Here is a 19144-nt window from a genome sequence, read left to right as displayed (position 1 = left end):
CATTTTGTCACCCAAGCCAACCCTTGAAAAGGCTGCTTTGCAGAGCCAAAACAAGAAGAATGGTGCGTTTTGCAGCCGCCGCCCACTGCAATGAATCTGAATAACTCCTCCTTTAGGGCGCAAGCAACTCCCCTCCCCCTTGCAGTCTTTCCAATTCACGATACAAAAAGACGGACAGGACAGGTTGCCTGACTTTCCGTCACTGCCACCCTTTGCCATCTTTACCCGTAGAAAGCCCTTTCATCATCCCCAAACCCTAATCTTTTCCCTTTCCTTCCCAGCCCCCAAACCCTGCCCTCTGTACCTTTCTCACCACCCGCTTCCCTTCTCCTGTCATCCCCCTACCACCCGGGAAAAAAAGAGATTGCCCCCTCCTTCCACTAGCCCACCCTCCCACCCAAAGAACAACTTCTTCTGCGCAGCTTGTTTTCTAGGCAGCAGCGCTATTGTGATGTCATCGGGGGGCATTGTGACAAGCCGCCAGTGTTCCGTCTCTTCATGTTGTGCACAGTTCAAACGGAAAATACATCAACAGGCAGACTACAGAAAAGCTTACTATCAAAGGTTAGAGGGGGGCTTTCTCAGAGGGCTTTTTACAGTTTTTCTATTCCCAATTAGCCGTTTAAGTGTACTTATTGAAAGTAGTAATTCTTTCATAGGCCGCCCTTTCTTAGTATTTGACGTTCCTTATATTGCGGTATGAGGCTTCGCAGTAGGTTGCAAACATTCATCACCCATGACTGTCCCCAATTGAGCTCAGAAGCTCAATGTCTATCATGACCTCTCTTTTAGAATGTCCAAGAGCAAGCAAACTATTCCTCCAGGAGAGGGCGCCAACAGACTACTAAAGAGATCATCATTACTCAAAGAAAACCCCAAAAACCAATGCATGATAGGAATAAACAGGTAACTTTCTTTGGAGTGGAAGCGGAGAGATCGCACCAGATGCCAATTCTAGATGTTATCACACCTGTGGTCACTGCAGCAGCAGGTGAATCCACTTTGTCCAAAAGGGATCTATTCCATTCAATTGCAAATGATCTAGATAAGACAGAGAACTGCAGCACGGGGACATAGCCGAGTTGGTCAGGTTGAGTGGTGATGAGTTTGCTATTTGGATGAATAAAGAAAGTCAAAAGTGTGAAAGATAAAAAACAAAAGGAGGAAGTGTGAAAAGTGAATGGGCCAAATTGAGGTGCATATGAAGACGTATGCTTTCTTCCAATTCATTAAATCGGGCTAATATGAATCAGGTGAATTGAGTTCTGCTTTTGGAAACTGGGTTAAGAAGGGGTGCACCGTTCCTGGAGGTACTGCAATACCAGGTCAATGCGTGGAGTGGACAGAGCAAGCTCTTTTTCCATCTCCCTGTTCTAAAAATCCATTTAATATATGGTCCCCAGATAGGGGACGTATCAGATATTAAACTGATAAGAACAGATACTACACTTGATCTTAGCCAAAAGGCCGAGAAGCGATAACCAGAATTGGTTTGGGCCTCGAGTGGCACCCTGGCCTATGCCGGACACATCTTAGGGAGAGAGAGCGAGAGGGAGACAAACCCACGCCTACACAAGACATTTTGTCACCCAAGCCAACCCTTGAAAAGGCTGCTTTGCAGAGCCAAAACAAGAAGAATGGTGCGTTTTGCAGCCGCCGCCCACTGCAATGAATCTGAATAACTCCTCCTTTAGGGCGCAAGCAACTCCCCTCCCCCTTGCAGTCTTTCCAATTCACGATACAAAAAGACGGACAGGACAGGTTGCCTGACTTTCCGTCACTGCCACCCTTTGCCATCCTTACCCGTAGAAAGCCCTTTCATCATCCCCAAACCCTAATCTTTTCCCTTTCCTTCCCAGCCCCCAAACCCTGCCCTCTGTACCTTTCTCACCACCCGCTTCCCTTCTCCTGTCATCCCCCTACCACCCGGGAAAAAAAGAGATTGCCCCCTCCTTCCACTAGCCCACCCTCCCACCCAAAGAACAACTTCTTCTGCGCAGCTTGTTTTCTAGGCAGCAGCGCTATTGTGATGTCATCGGGGGGCATTGTGACAAGCCGCCAGTGTTCCGTCTCTTCATGTTGTGCACAGTTCAAACGGAAAATACATCAACAGGCAGACTACAGAAAAGCTTACTATCAAAGGTTAGAGGGGGGCTTTCTCAGAGGGCTTTTTACAGTTTTTCTATTCCCAATTAGCCGTTTAAGTGTACTTATTGAAAGTAGTAATTCTTTCATAGGCCGCCCTTTCTTAGTATTTGACGTTCCTTATATTGCGGTATGAGGCTTCGCAGTAGGTTGCAAACATTCATCACCCATGACTGTCCCCAATTGAGCTCAGAAGCTCAATGTCTATCATGACCTCTCTTTTAGAATGTCCAAGAGCAAGCAAACTATTCCTCCAGGAGAGGGCGCCAACAGACTACTAAAGAGATCATCATTACTCAAAGAAAACCCCAAAAACCAATGCATGATAGGAATAAACAGGTAACTTTCTTTGGAGTGGAAGCGGAGAGATCGCACCAGATGCCAATTCTAGATGTTATCACACCTGTGGTCACTGCAGCAGCAGGTGAATCCACTTTGTCCAAAAGGGATCTATTCCATTCAATTGCAAATGATCTAGATAAGACAGAGAACTGCAGCACGGGGACATAGCCGAGTTGGTCAGGTTGAGTGGTGATGAGTTTGCTATTTGGATGAATAAAGAAAGTCAAAAGTGTGAAAGATAAAAAACAAAAGGAGGAAGTGTGAAAAGTGAATGGGCCAAATTGAGGTGCATATGAAGACGTATGCTTTCTTCCAATTCATTAAATCGGGCTAATATGAATCAGGTGAATTGAGTTCTGCTTTTGGAAACTGGGTTAAGAAGGGGTGCACCGTTCCTGGAGGTACTGCAATACCAGGTCAATGCGTGGAGTGGACAGAGCAAGCTCTTTTTCCATCTCCCTGTTCTAAAAATCCATTTAATATATGGTCCCCAGATAGGGGACGTATCAGATATTAAACTGATAAGAACAGATACTACACTTGATCTTAGCCAAAAGGCCGAGAAGCGATAACCAGAATTGGTTTGGGCCTCGAGTGGCACCCTGGCCTATGCCGGACACATCTTAGGGAGAGAGAGCGAGAGGGAGACAAACCCACGCCTACACAAGACATTTTGTCACCCAAGCCAACCCTTGAAAAGGCTGCTTTGCAGAGCCAAAACAAGAAGAATGGTGCGTTTTGCAGCCGCCGCCCACTGCAATGAATCTGAATAACTCCTCCTTTAGGGCGCAAGCAACTCCCCTCCCCCTTGCAGTCTTTCCAATTCACGATACAAAAAGACGGACAGGACAGGTTGCCTGACTTTCCGTCACTGCCACCCTTTGCCATCCTTACCCGTAGAAAGCCCTTTCATCATCCCCAAACCCTAATCTTTTCCCTTTCCTTCCCAGCCCCCAAACCCTGCCCTCTGTACCTTTCTCACCACCCGCTTCCCTTCTCCTGTCATCCCCCTACCACCCGGGAAAAAAAGAGATTGCCCCCTCCTTCCACTAGCCCACCCTCCCACCCAAAGAACAACTTCTTCTGCGCAGCTTGTTTTCTAGGCAGCAGCGCTATTGTGATGTCATCGGGGGGCATTGTGACAAGCCGCCAGTGTTCCGTCTCTTCATGTTGTGCACAGTTCAAACGGAAAATACATCAACAGGCAGACTACAGAAAAGCTTACTATCAAAGGTTAGAGGGGGGCTTTCTCAGAGGGCTTTTTACAGTTTTTCTATTCCCAATTAGCCGTTTAAGTGTACTTATTGAAAGTAGTAATTCTTTCATAGGCCGCCCTTTCTTAGTATTTGACGTTCCTTATATTGCGGTATGAGGCTTCGCAGTAGGTTGCAAACATTCATCACCCATGACTGTCCCCAATTGAGCTCAGAAGCTCAATGTCTATCATGACCTCTCTTTTAGAATGTCCAAGAGCAAGCAAACTATTCCTCCAGGAGAGGGCGCCAACAGACTACTAAAGAGATCATCATTACTCAAAGAAAACCCCAAAAACCAATGCATGATAGAAATAAACAGGTAACTTTCTTTGGAGTGGAAGCGGAGAGATCGCACCAGATGCCAATTCTAGATGTTATCACACCTGTGGTCACTGCAGCAGCAGGTGAATCCACTTTGTCCAAAAGGGATCTATTCCATTCAATTGCAAATGATCTAGATAAGACAGAGAACTGCAGCACGGGGACATAGCCGAGTTGGTCAGGTTGAGTGGTGATGAGTTTGCTATTTGGATGAATAAAGAAAGTCAAAAGTGTGAAAGATAAAAAACAAAAGGAGGAAGTGTGAAAAGTGAATGGGCCAAATTGAGGTGCATATGAAGACGTATGCTTTCTTCCAATTCATTAAATCGGGCTAATATGAATCAGGTGAATTGAGTTCTGCTTTTGGAAACTGGGTTAAGAAGGGGTGCACCGTTCCTGGAGGTACTGCAATACCAGGTCAATGCGTGGAGTGGACAGAGCAAGCTCTTTTTTCATCTCCCTGTTCTAAAAATCCATTTAATATATGGTCCCCAGATAGGGGACGTATCAGATATTAAACTGATAAGAACAGATACTACACTTGATCTTAGCCAAAAGGCCGAGAAGCGATAACCAGAATTGGTTTGGGCCTCGAGTGGCACCCTGGCCTATGCCGGACACATCTTAGGGAGAGAGAGCGAGAGGGAGACAAACCCACGCCTACACAAGACATTTTGTCACCCAAGCCAACCCTTGAAAAGGCTGCTTTGCAGAGCCAAAACAAGAAGAATGGTGCGTTTTGCAGCCGCCGCCCACTGCAATGAATCTGAATAACTCCTCCTTTAGGGCGCAAGCAACTCCCCTCCCCCTTGCAGTCTTTCCAATTCACGATACAAAAAGACGGACAGGACAGGTTGCCTGACTTTCCGTCACTGCCACCCTTTGCCATCCTTACCCGTAGAAAGCCCTTTCATCATCCCCAAACCCTAATCTTTTCCCTTTCCTTCCCAGCCCCCAAACCCTGCCCTCTGTACCTTTCTCACCACCCGCTTCCCTTCTCCTGTCATCCCCCTACCACCCGGGAAAAAAAGAGATTGCCCCCTCCTTCCACTAGCCCACCCTCCCACCCAAAGAACAACTTCTTCTGCGCAGCTTGTTTTCTAGGCAGCAGCGCTATTGTGATGTCATCGGGGGGCATTGTGACAAGCCGCCAGTGTTCCGTCTCTTCATGTTGTGCACAGTTCAAACGGAAAATACATCAACAGGCAGACTACAGAAAAGCTTACTATCAAAGGTTAGAGGGGGGCTTTCTCAGAGGGCTTTTTACAGTTTTTCTATTCCCAATTAGCCGTTTAAGTGTACTTATTGAAAGTAGTAATTCTTTCATAGGCCGCCCTTTCTTAGTATTTGACGTTCCTTATATTGCGGTATGAGGCTTCGCAGTAGGTTGCAAACATTCATCACCCATGACTGTCCCCAATTGAGCTCAGAAGCTCAATGTCTATCATGACCTCTCTTTTAGAATGTCCAAGAGCAAGCAAACTATTCCTCCAGGAGAGGGCGCCAACAGACTACTAAAGAGATCATCATTACTCAAAGAAAACCCCAAAAACCAATGCATGATAGGAATAAACAGGTAACTTTCTTTGGAGTGGAAGCGGAGAGATCGCACCAGATGCCAATTCTAGATGTTATCACACCTGTGGTCACTGCAGCAGCAGGTGAATCCACTTTGTCCAAAAGGGATCTATTCCATTCAATTGCAAATGATCTAGATAAGACAGAGAACTGCAGCACGGGGACATAGCCGAGTTGGTCAGGTTGAGTGGTGATGAGTTTGCTATTTGGATGAATAAAGAAAGTCAAAAGTGTGAAAGATAAAAAACAAAAGGAGGAAGTGTGAAAAGTGAATGGGCCAAATTGAGGTGCATATGAAGACGTATGCTTTCTTCCAATTCATTAAATCGGGCTAATATGAATCAGGTGAATTGAGTTCTGCTTTTGGAAACTGGGTTAAGAAGGGGTGCACCGTTCCTGGAGGTACTGCAATACCAGGTCAATGCGTGGAGTGGACAGAGCAAGCTCTTTTTCCATCTCCCTGTTCTAAAAATCCATTTAATATATGGTCCCCAGATAGGGGACGTATCAGATATTAAACTGATAAGAACAGATACTACACTTGATCTTAGCCAAAAGGCCGAGAAGCGATAACCAGAATTGGTTTGGGCCTCGAGTGGCACCCTGGCCTATGCCGGACACATCTTAGGGAGAGAGAGCGAGAGGGAGACAAACCCACGCCTACACAAGACATTTTGTCACCCAAGCCAACCCTTGAAAAGGCTGCTTTGCAGAGCCAAAACAAGAAGAATGGTGCGTTTTGCAGCCGCCGCCCACTGCAATGAATCTGAATAACTCCTCCTTTAGGGCGCAAGCAACTCCCCTCCCCCTTGCAGTCTTTCCAATTCACGATACAAAAAGACGGACAGGACAGGTTGCCTGACTTTCCGTCACTGCCACCCTTTGCCATCCTTACCCGTAGAAAGCCCTTTCATCATCCCCAAACCCTAATCTTTTCCCTTTCCTTCCCAGCCCCCAAACCCTGCCCTCTGTACCTTTCTCACCACCCGCTTCCCTTCTCCTGTCATCCCCCTACCACCCGGGAAAAAAAGAGATTGCCCCCTCCTTCCACTAGCCCACCCTCCCACCCAAAGAACAACTTCTTCTGCGCAGCTTGTTTTCTAGGCAGCAGCGCTATTGTGATGTCATCGGGGGGCATTGTGACAAGCCGCCAGTGTTCCGTCTCTTCATGTTGTGCACAGTTCAAACGGAAAATACATCAACAGGCAGACTACAGAAAAGCTTACTATCAAAGGTTAGAGGGGGGCTTTCTCAGAGGGCTTTTTACAGTTTTTCTATTCCCAATTAGCCGTTTAAGTGTACTTATTGAAAGTAGTAATTCTTTCATAGGCCGCCCTTTCTTAGTATTTGACGTTCCTTATATTGCGGTATGAGGCTTCGCAGTAGGTTGCAAACATTCATCACCCATGACTGTCCCCAATTGAGCTCAGAAGCTCAATGTCTATCATGACCTCTCTTTTAGAATGTCCAAGAGCAAGCAAACTATTCCTCCAGGAGAGGGCGCCAACAGACTACTAAAGAGATCATCATTACTCAAAGAAAACCCCAAAAACCAATGCATGATAGGAATAAACAGGTAACTTTCTTTGGAGTGGAAGCGGAGAGATCGCACCAGATGCCAATTCTAGATGTTATCACACCTGTGGTCACTGCAGCAGCAGGTGAATCCACTTTGTCCAAAAGGGATCTATTCCATTCAATTGCAAATGATCTAGATAAGACAGAGAACTGCAGCACGGGGACATAGCCGAGTTGGTCAGGTTGAGTGGTGATGAGTTTGCTATTTGGATGAATAAAGAAAGTCAAAAGTGTGAAAGATAAAAAACAAAAGGAGGAAGTGTGAAAAGTGAATGGGCCAAATTGAGGTGCATATGAAGACGTATGCTTTCTTCCAATTCATTAAATCGGGCTAATATGAATCAGGTGAATTGAGTTCTGCTTTTGGAAACTGGGTTAAGAAGGGGTGCACCGTTCCTGGAGGTACTGCAATACCAGGTCAATGCGTGGAGTGGACAGAGCAAGCTCTTTTTCCATCTCCCTGTTCTAAAAATCCATTTAATATATGGTCCCCAGATAGGGGACGTATCAGATATTAAACTGATAAGAACAGATACTACACTTGATCTTAGCCAAAAGGCCGAGAAGCGATAACCAGAATTGGTTTGGGCCTCGAGTGGCACCCTGGCCTATGCCGGACACATCTTAGGGAGAGAGAGCGAGAGGGAGACAAACCCACGCCTACACAAGACATTTTGTCACCCAAGCCAACCCTTGAAAAGGCTGCTTTGCAGAGCCAAAACAAGAAGAATGGTGCGTTTTGCAGCCGCCGCCCACTGCAATGAATCTGAATAACTCCTCCTTTAGGGCGCAAGCAACTCCCCTCCCCCTTGCAGTCTTTCCAATTCACGATACAAAAAGACGGACAGGACAGGTTGCCTGACTTTCCGTCACTGCCACCCTTTGCCATCCTTACCCGTAGAAAGCCCTTTCATCATCCCCAAACCCTAATCTTTTCCCTTTCCTTCCCAGCCCCCAAACCCTGCCCTCTGTACCTTTCTCACCACCCGCTTCCCTTCTCCTGTCATCCCCCTACCACCCGGGAAAAAAAGAGATTGCCCCCTCCTTCCACTAGCCCACCCTCCCACCCAAAGAACAACTTCTTCTGCGCAGCTTGTTTTCTAGGCAGCAGCGCTATTGTGATGTCATCGGGGGGCATTGTGACAAGCCGCCAGTGTTCCGTCTCTTCATGTTGTGCACAGTTCAAACGGAAAATACATCAACAGGCAGACTACAGAAAAGCTTACTATCAAAGGTTAGAGGGGGGCTTTCTCAGAGGGCTTTTTACAGTTTTTCTATTCCCAATTAGCCGTTTAAGTGTACTTATTGAAAGTAGTAATTCTTTCATAGGCCGCCCTTTCTTAGTATTTGACGTTCCTTATATTGCGGTATGAGGCTTCGCAGTAGGTTGCAAACATTCATCACCCATGACTGTCCCCAATTGAGCTCAGAAGCTCAATGTCTATCATGACCTCTCTTTTAGAATGTCCAAGAGCAAGCAAACTATTCCTCCAGGAGAGGGCGCCAACAGACTACTAAAGAGATCATCATTACTCAAAGAAAACCCCAAAAACCAATGCATGATAGGAATAAACAGGTAACTTTCTTTGGAGTGGAAGCGGAGAGATCGCACCAGATGCCAATTCTAGATGTTATCACACCTGTGGTCACTGCAGCAGCAGGTGAATCCACTTTGTCCAAAAGGGATCTATTCCATTCAATTGCAAATGATCTAGATAAGACAGAGAACTGCAGCACGGGGACATAGCCGAGTTGGTCAGGTTGAGTGGTGATGAGTTTGCTATTTGGATGAATAAAGAAAGTCAAAAGTGTGAAAGATCAAAAACAAAATGAGGAAGTGTGAAAAGTGAATGGGCCAAATTGAGGTGCATATGAAGACGTATGCTTTCTTCCAATTCATTAAATCGGGCTAATATGAATCAGGTGAATTGAGTTCTGCTTTTGGAAACTGGGTTAAGAAGGGGTGCACCGTTCCTGGAGGTACTGCAATACCAGGTCAATGCGTGGAGTGGACAGAGCAAGCTCTTTTTCCATCTCCCTGTTCTAAAAATCCATTTAATATATGGTCCCCAGATAGGGGACGTATCAGATATTAAACTGATAAGAACAGATACTACACTTGATCTTAGCCAAAAGGCCGAGAAGCGATAACCAGAATTGGTTTGGGCCTCGAGTGGCACCCTGGCCTATGCCGGACACATCTTAGGGAGAGAGAGCGAGAGGGAGACAAACCCACGCCTACACAAGACATTTTGTCACCCAAGCCAACCCTTGAAAAGGCTGCTTTGCAGAGCCAAAACAAGAAGAATGGTGCGTTTTGCAGCCGCCGCCCACTGCAATGAATCTGAATAACTCCTCCTTTAGGGCGCAAGCAACTCCCCTCCCCCTTGCAGTCTTTCCAATTCACGATACAAAAAGACGGACAGGACAGGTTGCCTGACTTTCCGTCACTGCCACCCTTTGCCATCCTTACCCGTAGAAAGCCCTTTCATCATCCCCAAACCCTAATCTTTTCCCTTTCCTTCCCAGCCCCCAAACCCTGCCCTCTGTACCTTTCTCACCACCCGCTTCCCTTCTCCTGTCATCCCCCTACCACCCGGGAAAAAAAGAGATTGCCCCCTCCTTCCACTAGCCCACCCTCCCACCCAAAGAACAACTTCTTCTGCGCAGCTTGTTTTCTAGGCAGCAGCGCTATTGTGATGTCATCGGGGGGCATTGTGACAAGCCGCCAGTGTTCCGTCTCTTCATGTTGTGCACAGTTCAAACGGAAAATACATCAACAGGCAGACTACAGAAAAGCTTACTATCAAAGGTTAGAGGGGGGCTTTCTCAGAGGGCTTTTTACAGTTTTTCTATTCCCAATTAGCCGTTTAAGTGTACTTATTGAAAGTAGTAATTCTTTCATAGGCCGCCCTTTCTTAGTATTTGACGTTCCTTATATTGCGGTATGAGGCTTCGCAGTAGGTTGCAAACATTCATCACCCATGACTGTCCCCAATTGAGCTCAGAAGCTCAATGTCTATCATGACCTCTCTTTTAGAATGTCCAAGAGCAAGCAAACTATTCCTCCAGGAGAGGGCGCCAACAGACTACTAAAGAGATCATCATTACTCAAAGAAAACCCCAAAAACCAATGCATGATAGGAATAAACAGGTAACTTTCTTTGGAGTGGAAGCGGAGAGATCGCACCAGATGCCAATTCTAGATGTTATCACACCTGTGGTCACTGCAGCAGCAGGTGAATCCACTTTGTCCAAAAGGGATCTATTCCATTCAATTGCAAATGATCTAGATAAGACAGAGAACTGCAGCACGGGGACATAGCCGAGTTGGTCAGGTTGAGTGGTGATGAGTTTGCTATTTGGATGAATAAAGAAAGTCAAAAGTGTGAAAGATAAAAAACAAAAGGAGGAAGTGTGAAAAGTGAATGGGCCAAATTGAGGTGCATATGAAGACGTATGCTTTCTTCCAATTCATTAAATCGGGCTAATATGAATCAGGTGAATTGAGTTCTGCTTTTGGAAACTGGGTTAAGAAGGGGTGCACCGTTCCTGGAGGTACTGCAATACCAGGTCAATGCGTGGAGTGGACAGAGCAAGCTCTTTTTCCATCTCCCTGTTCTAAAAATCCATTTAATATATGGTCCCCAGATAGGGGACGTATCAGATATTAAACTGATAAGAACAGATACTACACTTGATCTTAGCCAAAAGGCCGAGAAGCGATAACCAGAATTGGTTTGGGCCTCGAGTGGCACCCTGGCCTATGCCGGACACATCTTAGGGAGAGAGAGCGAGAGGGAGACAAACCCACGCCTACACAAGACATTTTGTCACCCAAGCCAACCCTTGAAAAGGCTGCTTTGCAGAGCCAAAACAAGAAGAATGGTGCGTTTTGCAGCCGCCGCCCACTGCAATGAATCTGAATAACTCCTCCTTTAGGGCGCAAGCAACTCCCCTCCCCCTTGCAGTCTTTCCAATTCACGATACAAAAAGACGGACAGGACAGGTTGCCTGACTTTCCGTCACTGCCACCCTTTGCCATCCTTACCCGTAGAAAGCCCTTTCATCATCCCCAAACCCTAATCTTTTCCCTTTCCTTCCCAGCCCCCAAACCCTGCCCTCTGTACCTTTCTCACCACCCGCTTCCCTTCTCCTGTCATCCCCCTACCACCCGGGAAAAAAAGAGATTGCCCCCTCCTTCCACTAGCCCACCCTCCCACCCAAAGAACAACTTCTTCTGCGCAGCTTGTTTTCTAGGCAGCAGCGCTATTGTGATGTCATCGGGGGGCATTGTGACAAGCCGCCAGTGTTCCGTCTCTTCATGTTGTGCACAGTTCAAACGGAAAATACATCAACAGGCAGACTACAGAAAAGCTTACTATCAAAGGTTAGAGGGGGGCTTTCTCAGAGGGCTTTTTACAGTTTTTCTATTCCCAATTAGCCGTTTAAGTGTACTTATTGAAAGTAGTAATTCTTTCATAGGCCGCCCTTTCTTAGTATTTGACGTTCCTTATATTGCGGTATGAGGCTTCGCAGTAGGTTGCAAACATTCATCACCCATGACTGTCCCCAATTGAGCTCAGAAGCTCAATGTCTATCATGACCTCTCTTTTAGAATGTCCAAGAGCAAGCAAACTATTCCTCCAGGAGAGGGCGCCAACAGACTACTAAAGAGATCATCATTACTCAAAGAAAACCCCAAAAACCAATGCATGATAGGAATAAACAGGTAACTTTCTTTGGAGTGGAAGCGGAGAGATCGCACCAGATGCCAATTCTAGATGTTATCACACCTGTGGTCACTGCAGCAGCAGGTGAATCCACTTTGTCCAAAAGGGATCTATTCCATTCAATTGCAAATGATCTAGATAAGACAGAGAACTGCAGCACGGGGACATAGCCGAGTTGGTCAGGTTGAGTGGTGATGAGTTTGCTATTTGGATGAATAAAGAAAGTCAAAAGTGTGAAAGATAAAAAACAAAAGGAGGAAGTGTGAAAAGTGAATGGGCCAAATTGAGGTGCATATGAAGACGTATGCTTTCTTCCAATTCATTAAATCGGGCTAATATGAATCAGGTGAATTGAGTTCTGCTTTTGGAAACTGGGTTAAGAAGGGGTGCACCGTTCCTGGAGGTACTGCAATACCAGGTCAATGCGTGGAGTGGACAGAGCAAGCTCTTTTTCCATCTCCCTGTTCTAAAAATCCATTTAATATATGGTCCCCAGATAGGGGACGTATCAGATATTAAACTGATAAGAACAGATACTACACTTGATCTTAGCCAAAAGGCCGAGAAGCGATAACCAGAATTGGTTTGGGCCTCGAGTGGCACCCTGGCCTATGCCGGACACATCTTAGGGAGAGAGAGCGAGAGGGAGACAAACCCACGCCTACACAAGACATTTTGTCACCCAAGCCAACCCTTGAAAAGGCTGCTTTGCAGAGCCAAAACAAGAAGAATGGTGCGTTTTGCAGCCGCCGCCCACTGCAATGAATCTGAATAACTCCTCCTTTAGGGCGCAAGCAACTCCCCTCCCCCTTGCAGTCTTTCCAATTCACGATACAAAAAGACGGACAGGACAGGTTGCCTGACTTTCCGTCACTGCCACCCTTTGCCATCCTTACCCGTAGAAAGCCCTTTCATCATCCCCAAACCCTAATCTTTTCCCTTTCCTTCCCAGCCCCCAAACCCTGCCCTCTGTACCTTTCTCACCACCCGCTTCCCTTCTCCTGTCATCCCCCTACCACCCGGGAAAAAAAGAGATTGCCCCCTCCTTCCACTAGCCCACCCTCCCACCCAAAGAACAACTTCTTCTGCGCAGCTTGTTTTCTAGGCAGCAGCGCTATTGTGATGTCATCGGGGGGCATTGTGACAAGCCGCCAGTGTTCCGTCTCTTCATGTTGTGCACAGTTCAAACGGAAAATACATCAACAGGCAGACTACAGAAAAGCTTACTATCAAAGGTTAGAGGGGGGCTTTCTCAGAGGGCTTTTTACAGTTTTTCTATTCCCAATTAGCCGTTTAAGTGTACTTATTGAAAGTAGTAATTCTTTCATAGGCCGCCCTTTCTTAGTATTTGACGTTCCTTATATTGCGGTATGAGGCTTCGCAGTAGGTTGCAAACATTCATCACCCATGACTGTCCCCAATTGAGCTCAGAAGCTCAATGTCTATCATGACCTCTCTTTTAGAATGTCCAAGAGCAAGCAAACTATTCCTCCAGGAGAGGGCGCCAACAGACTACTAAAGAGATCATCATTACTCAAAGAAAACCCCAAAAACCAATGCATGATAGGAATAAACAGGTAACTTTCTTTGGAGTGGAAGCGGAGAGATCGCACCAGATGCCAATTCTAGATGTTATCACACCTGTGGTCACTGCAGCAGCAGGTGAATCCACTTTGTCCAAAAGGGATCTATTCCATTCAATTGCAAATGATCTAGATAAGACAGAGAACTGCAGCACGGGGACATAGCCGAGTTGGTCAGGTTGAGTGGTGATGAGTTTGCTATTTGGATGAATAAAGAAAGTCAAAAGTGTGAAAGATAAAAAACAAAAGGAGGAAGTGTGAAAAGTGAATGGGCCAAATTGAGGTGCATATGAAGACGTATGCTTTCTTCCAATTCATTAAATCGGGCTAATATGAATCAGGTGAATTGAGTTCTGCTTTTGGAAACTGGGTTAAGAAGGGGTGCACCGTTCCTGGAGGTACTGCAATACCAGGTCAATGCGTGGAGTGGACAGAGCAAGCTCTTTTTCCATCTCCCTGTTCTAAAAATCCATTTAATATATGGTCCCCAGATAGGGGACGTATCAGATATTAAACTGATAAGAACAGATACTACACTTGATCTTAGCCAAAAGGCCGAGAAGCGATAACCAGAATTGGTTTGGGCCTCGAGTGGCACCCTGGCCTATGCCGGACACATCTTAGGGAGAGAGAGCGAGAGGGAGACAAACCCACGCCTACACAAGACATTTTGTCACCCAAGCCAACCCTTGAAAAGGCTGCTTTGCAGAGCCAAAACAAGAAGAATGGTGCGTTTTGCAGCCGCCGCCCACTGCAATGAATCTGAATAACTCCTCCTTTAGGGCGCAAGCAACTCCCCTCCCCCTTGCAGTCTTTCCAATTCACGATACAAAAAGACGGACAGGACAGGTTGCCTGACTTTCCGTCACTGCCACCCTTTGCCATCCTTACCCGTAGAAAGCCCTTTCATCATCCCCAAACCCTAATCTTTTCCCTTTCCTTCCCAGCCCCCAAACCCTGCCCTCTGTACCTTTCTCACCACCCGCTTCCCTTCTCCTGTCATCCCCCTACCACCCGGGAAAAAAAGAGATTGCCCCCTCCTTCCACTAGCCCACCCTCCCACCCAAAGAACAACTTCTTCTGCGCAGCTTGTTTTCTAGGCAGCAGCGCTATTGTGATGTCATCGGGGGGCATTGTGACAAGCCGCCAGTGTTCCGTCTCTTCATGTTGTGCACAGTTCAAACGGAAAATACATCAACAGGCAGACTACAGAAAAGCTTACTATCAAAGGTTAGAGGGGGGCTTTCTCAGAGGGCTTTTTACAGTTTTTCTATTCCCAATTAGCCGTTTAAGTGTACTTATTGAAAGTAGTAATTCTTTCATAGGCCGCCCTTTCTTAGTATTTGACGTTCCTTATATTGCGGTATGAGGCTTCGCAGTAGGTTGCAAACATTCATCACCCATGACTGTCCCCAATTGAGCTCAGAAGCTCAATGTCTATCATGACCTCTCTTTTAGAATGTCCAAGAGCAAGCAAACTATTCCTCCAGGAGAGGGCGCCAACAGACTACTAAAGAGATCATCATTACTCAAAGAAAACCCCAAAAACCAATGCATGATAGGAATAAACAGGTAACTTTCTTTGGAGTGGAAGCGGAGAGATCGCACCAGATGCCAATTCTAGATGTTATCACACCTGTGGTCACTGCAGCAGCAGGTGAATCCACTTTGTCCAAAAGGGATCTATTCCATTCAATTGCAAATGATCTAGATAAGACAGAGAACTGCAGCACGGGGACATAGCCGAGTTGGTCAGGTTGAGTGGTGATGAGTTTGCTATTTGGATGAATAAAGAAAGTCAAAAGTGTGAAAGATAAAAAACAAAAGGAGGAAGTGTGAAAAGTGAATGGGCCAAATTGAGGTGCATATGAAGACGTATGCTTTCTTCCAATTCATTAAATCGGGCTAATATGAATCAGGTGAATTGAGTTCTGCTTTTGGAAACTGGGTTAAGAAGGGGTGCACCGTTCCTGGAGGTACTGCAATACCAGGTCAATGCGTGGAGTGAACAGAGCAAGCTCTTTTTCCATCTCCCTGTTCTAAAAATCCATTTAATATATGGTCCCCAGATAGGGGACGTATCAGATATTAAACTGATAAGAACAGATACTACACTTGATCTTAGCCAAAAGGCCGAGAAGCGATAACCAGAATTGGTTTGGGCCTCGAGTGGCACCCTGGCCTATGCCGGACACATCTTAGGGAGAGAGAGCGAGAGGGAGACAAACCCACGCCTACACAAGACATTTTGTCACCCAAGCCAACCCTTGAAAAGGCTGCTTTGCAGAGCCAAAACAAGAAGAATGGTGCGTTTTGCAGCCGCCGCCCACTGCAATGAATCTGAATAACTCCTCCTTTAGGGCGCAAGCAACTCCCCTCCCCCTTGCAGTCTTTCCAATTCACGATACAAAAAGACGGACAGGACAGGTTGCCTGACTTTCCGTCACTGCCACCCTTTGCCATCCTTACCCGTAGAAAGCCCTTTCATCATCCCCAAACCCTAATCTTTTCCCTTTCCTTCCCAGCCCCCAAACCCTGCCCTCTGTACCTTTCTCACCACCCGCTTCCCTTCTCCTGTCATCCCCCTACCACCCGGGAAAAAAAGAGATTGCCCCCTCCTTCCACTAGCCCACCCTCCCACCCAAAGAACAACTTCTTCTGCGCAGCTTGTTTTCTAGGCAGCAGCGCTATTGTGATGTCATCGGGGGGCATTGTGACAAGCCGCCAGTGTTCCGTCTCTTCATGTTGTGCACAGTTCAAACGGAAAATACATCAACAGGCAGACTACAGAAAAGCTTACTATCAAAGGTTAGAGGGGGGCTTTCTCAGAGGGCTTTTTACAGTTTTTCTATTCCCAATTAGCCGTTTAAGTGTACTTATTGAAAGTAGTAATTCTTTCATAGGCCGCCCTTTCTTAGTATTTGACGTTCCTTATATTGCGGTATGAGGCTTCGCAGTAGGTTGCAAACATTCATCACCCATGACTGTCCCCAATTGAGCTCAGAAGCTCAATGTCTATCATGACCTCTCTTTTAGAATGTCCAAGAGCAAGCAAACTATTCCTCCAGGAGAGGGCGCCAACAGACTACTAAAGAGATCATCATTACTCAAAGAAAACCCCAAAAACCAATGCATGATAGGAATAAACAGGTAACTTTCTTTGGAGTGGAAGCGGAGAGATCGCACCAGATGCCAATTCTAGATGTTATCACACCTGTGGTCACTGCAGCAGCAGGTGAATCCACTTTGTCCAAAAGGGATCTATTCCATTCAATTGCAAATGATCTAGATAAGACAGAGAACTGCAGCACGGGGACATAGCCGAGTTGGTCAGGTTGAGTGGTGATGAGTTTGCTATTTGGATGAATAAAGAAAGTCAAAAGTGTGAAAGATAAAAAACAAAAGGAGGAAGTGTGAAAAGTGAATGGGCCAAATTGAGGTGCATATGAAGACGTATGCTTTCTTCCAATTCATTAAATCGGGCTAATATGAATCAGGTGAATTGAGTTCTGCTTTTGGAAACTGGGTTAAGAAGGGGTGCACCGTTCCTGGAGGTACTGCAATACCAGGTCAATGCGTGGAGTGGACAGAGCAAGCTCTTTTTCCATCTCCCTGTTCTAAAAATCCATTTAATATATGGTCCCCAGATAGGGGACGTATCAGATATTAAACTGATAAGAACAGATACTACACTTGATCTTAGCCAAAAGGCCGAGAAGCGATAACCAGAATTGGTTTGGGCCTCGAGTGGCACCCTGGCCTATGCCGGACACATCTTAGGGAGAGAGAGCGAGAGGGAGACAAACCCACGCCTACACAAGACATTTTGTCACCCAAGCCAACCCTTGAAAAGGCTGCTTTGCAGAGCCAAAACAAGAAGAATGGTGCGTTTTGCAGCCGCCGCCCACTGCAATGAATCTGAATAACTCCTCCTTTAGGGCGCAAGCAACTCCCCTCCCCCTTGCAGTCTTTCCAATTCACGATACAAAAAGACGGACAGGACAGGTTGCCTGACTTTCCGTCACTGCCACCCTTTGCCATCCTTACCCGTAGAAAGCCCTTTCATCATCCCCAAACCCTAATCTTTTCCCTTTCCTTCCCAGCCCCCAAACCCTGCCCTCTGTACCTTTCTCACCACCCGCTTCCCTTCTCCTGTCATCCCCCTACCACCCGGGAAAAAAAGAGATTGCCCCCTCCTTCCACTAGCCCACCCTCCCACCCAAAGAACAACTTCTTCTGTGCAGCTTGTTTTCTAGGCAGCAGCGCTATTGTGATGTCATCGGGGGGCATTGTGACAAGCCGCCAGTGTTCCGTCTCTTCATGTTGTGCACAGTTCAAACGGAAAATACATCAACAGGCAGACTACAGAAAAGCTTACTATCAAAGGTTAGAGGGGGGCTTTCTCAGAGGGCTTTTTACAGTTTTTCTATTCCCAATTAGCCGTTTAAGTGTACTTATTGAAAGTAGTAATTCTTTCATAGGCCGCCCTTTCTTAGTATTTGACGTTCCTTATATTGCGGTATGAGGCTTCGCAGTAGGTTGCAAACATTCATCACCCATGACTGTCCCCAATTGAGCTCAGAAGCTCAATGTCTATCATGACCTCTCTTTTAGAATGTCCAAGAGCAAGCAAACTATTCCTCCAGGAGAGGGCGCCAACAGACTACTAAAGAGATCATCATTACTCAAAGAAAACCCCAAAAACCAATGCATGATAGGAATAAACAGGTAACTTTCTTTGGAGTGGAAGCGGAGAGATCGCACCAGATGCCAATTCTAGATGTTATCACACCTGTGGTCAATGCAGCAGCAGGTGAATCCACTTTGTCCAAAAGGGATCTATTCCATTCAATTGCAAATGATCTAGATAAGACAGAGAACTGCAGCACGGGGACATAGCCGAGTTGGTCAGGTTGAGTGGTGATGAGTTTGCTCCAAAGACATACAGATAGGGACTCTAGATTGTGAGCCCCAATGGGGACAGTGTTGCAAATGTATGTAAAGCGCTGTGGAATTAATAGCGCTATATAAATGAATAAAATTATTATTATTATTATTATTATTATTATTTGGATGAATAAAGAAAGTCAAAAGTGTGAAAGATAAAAAACAAAAGGAGGAAGTGTGAAAAGTGAATGGGCCAAATTGAGGTGCATATGAAGACGTATGCTTTCTTCCAATTCATTAAATCGGGCTAATATGAATCAGGTGAATTGAGTTCTGCTTTTGGAAACTGGGTTAAGAAGGGGTGCACCGTTCCTGGAGGTACTGCAATACCAGGTCAATGCGTGGAGTGGACAGAGCAAGCTCTTTTTCCATCTCCCTGTTCTAAAAATCCATTTAATATATGGTCCCCAGATAGGGGACGTATCAGATATTAAACTGATAAGAACAGATACTACACTTGATCTTAGCCAAAAGGCCGAGAAGCGATAACCAGAATTGGTTTGGGCCTCGAGTGGCACCCTGGCCTATGCCGGACACATCTTAGGGAGAGAGAGCGAGAGGGAGACAAACCCACGCCTACACAAGACATTTTGTCACCCAAGCCAACCCTTGAAAAGGCTGCTTTGCAGAGCCAAAACAAGAAGAATGGTGCGTTTTGCAG

The 19144-nt window shown here is 46.2% G+C and overlaps 12 non-coding genes across 12 annotated transcripts; all 12 read right to left on the bottom strand.

Moving 5' to 3' along the window:
• Positions 1 to 1288: 1288 nt before the first annotated feature.
• Positions 1289 to 1479, bottom strand: LOC142284955 (U2 spliceosomal RNA). The gene has a single exon (XR_012746398.1). It is a non-coding gene; the product is annotated as a U2 spliceosomal RNA (small nuclear RNA).
• Positions 1480 to 2866: 1387 nt separating this feature from the next.
• Positions 2867 to 3057, bottom strand: LOC142284954 (U2 spliceosomal RNA). Its single transcript, XR_012746397.1, has one exon. It is a non-coding gene; the product is annotated as a U2 spliceosomal RNA (small nuclear RNA).
• A 1387-nt stretch (positions 3058 to 4444) lies between these two features.
• Positions 4445 to 4635, bottom strand: LOC142284928 (U2 spliceosomal RNA). Its single transcript, XR_012746373.1, has one exon. It is a non-coding gene; the product is annotated as a U2 spliceosomal RNA (small nuclear RNA).
• A 1387-nt stretch (positions 4636 to 6022) lies between these two features.
• Positions 6023 to 6213, bottom strand: LOC142284953 (U2 spliceosomal RNA). Its single transcript, XR_012746396.1, has one exon. It is a non-coding gene; the product is annotated as a U2 spliceosomal RNA (small nuclear RNA).
• A 1387-nt stretch (positions 6214 to 7600) lies between these two features.
• Positions 7601 to 7791, bottom strand: LOC142284952 (U2 spliceosomal RNA). Its single transcript, XR_012746395.1, has one exon. It is a non-coding gene; the product is annotated as a U2 spliceosomal RNA (small nuclear RNA).
• A 1387-nt stretch (positions 7792 to 9178) lies between these two features.
• Positions 9179 to 9369, bottom strand: LOC142284951 (U2 spliceosomal RNA). The gene has a single exon (XR_012746394.1). It is a non-coding gene; the product is annotated as a U2 spliceosomal RNA (small nuclear RNA).
• Positions 9370 to 10756: 1387 nt separating this feature from the next.
• Positions 10757 to 10947, bottom strand: LOC142284950 (U2 spliceosomal RNA). Its single transcript, XR_012746393.1, has one exon. It is a non-coding gene; the product is annotated as a U2 spliceosomal RNA (small nuclear RNA).
• A 1387-nt stretch (positions 10948 to 12334) lies between these two features.
• Positions 12335 to 12525, bottom strand: LOC142284949 (U2 spliceosomal RNA). Its single transcript, XR_012746392.1, has one exon. It is a non-coding gene; the product is annotated as a U2 spliceosomal RNA (small nuclear RNA).
• Positions 12526 to 13912: 1387 nt separating this feature from the next.
• Positions 13913 to 14103, bottom strand: LOC142284947 (U2 spliceosomal RNA). The gene has a single exon (XR_012746391.1). It is a non-coding gene; the product is annotated as a U2 spliceosomal RNA (small nuclear RNA).
• Positions 14104 to 15490: 1387 nt separating this feature from the next.
• LOC142284970 (U2 spliceosomal RNA) lies at positions 15491 to 15681 on the bottom strand. Its single transcript, XR_012746413.1, has one exon. It is a non-coding gene; the product is annotated as a U2 spliceosomal RNA (small nuclear RNA).
• Positions 15682 to 17068: 1387 nt separating this feature from the next.
• LOC142284945 (U2 spliceosomal RNA) lies at positions 17069 to 17259 on the bottom strand. The gene has a single exon (XR_012746389.1). It is a non-coding gene; the product is annotated as a U2 spliceosomal RNA (small nuclear RNA).
• Positions 17260 to 18779: 1520 nt separating this feature from the next.
• Positions 18780 to 18970, bottom strand: LOC142284944 (U2 spliceosomal RNA). Its single transcript, XR_012746388.1, has one exon. It is a non-coding gene; the product is annotated as a U2 spliceosomal RNA (small nuclear RNA).
• Positions 18971 to 19144: the final 174 nt, after the last annotated feature.

Source organism: Anomaloglossus baeobatrachus, unplaced genomic scaffold (genome assembly GCF_048569485.1).
Source record: "Anomaloglossus baeobatrachus isolate aAnoBae1 unplaced genomic scaffold, aAnoBae1.hap1 Scaffold_586, whole genome shotgun sequence".
Taxonomy (NCBI): Eukaryota; Metazoa; Chordata; class Amphibia; order Anura; family Aromobatidae; genus Anomaloglossus; species Anomaloglossus baeobatrachus.
This window is presented reverse-complemented; position numbering and strand designations above follow the sequence as displayed.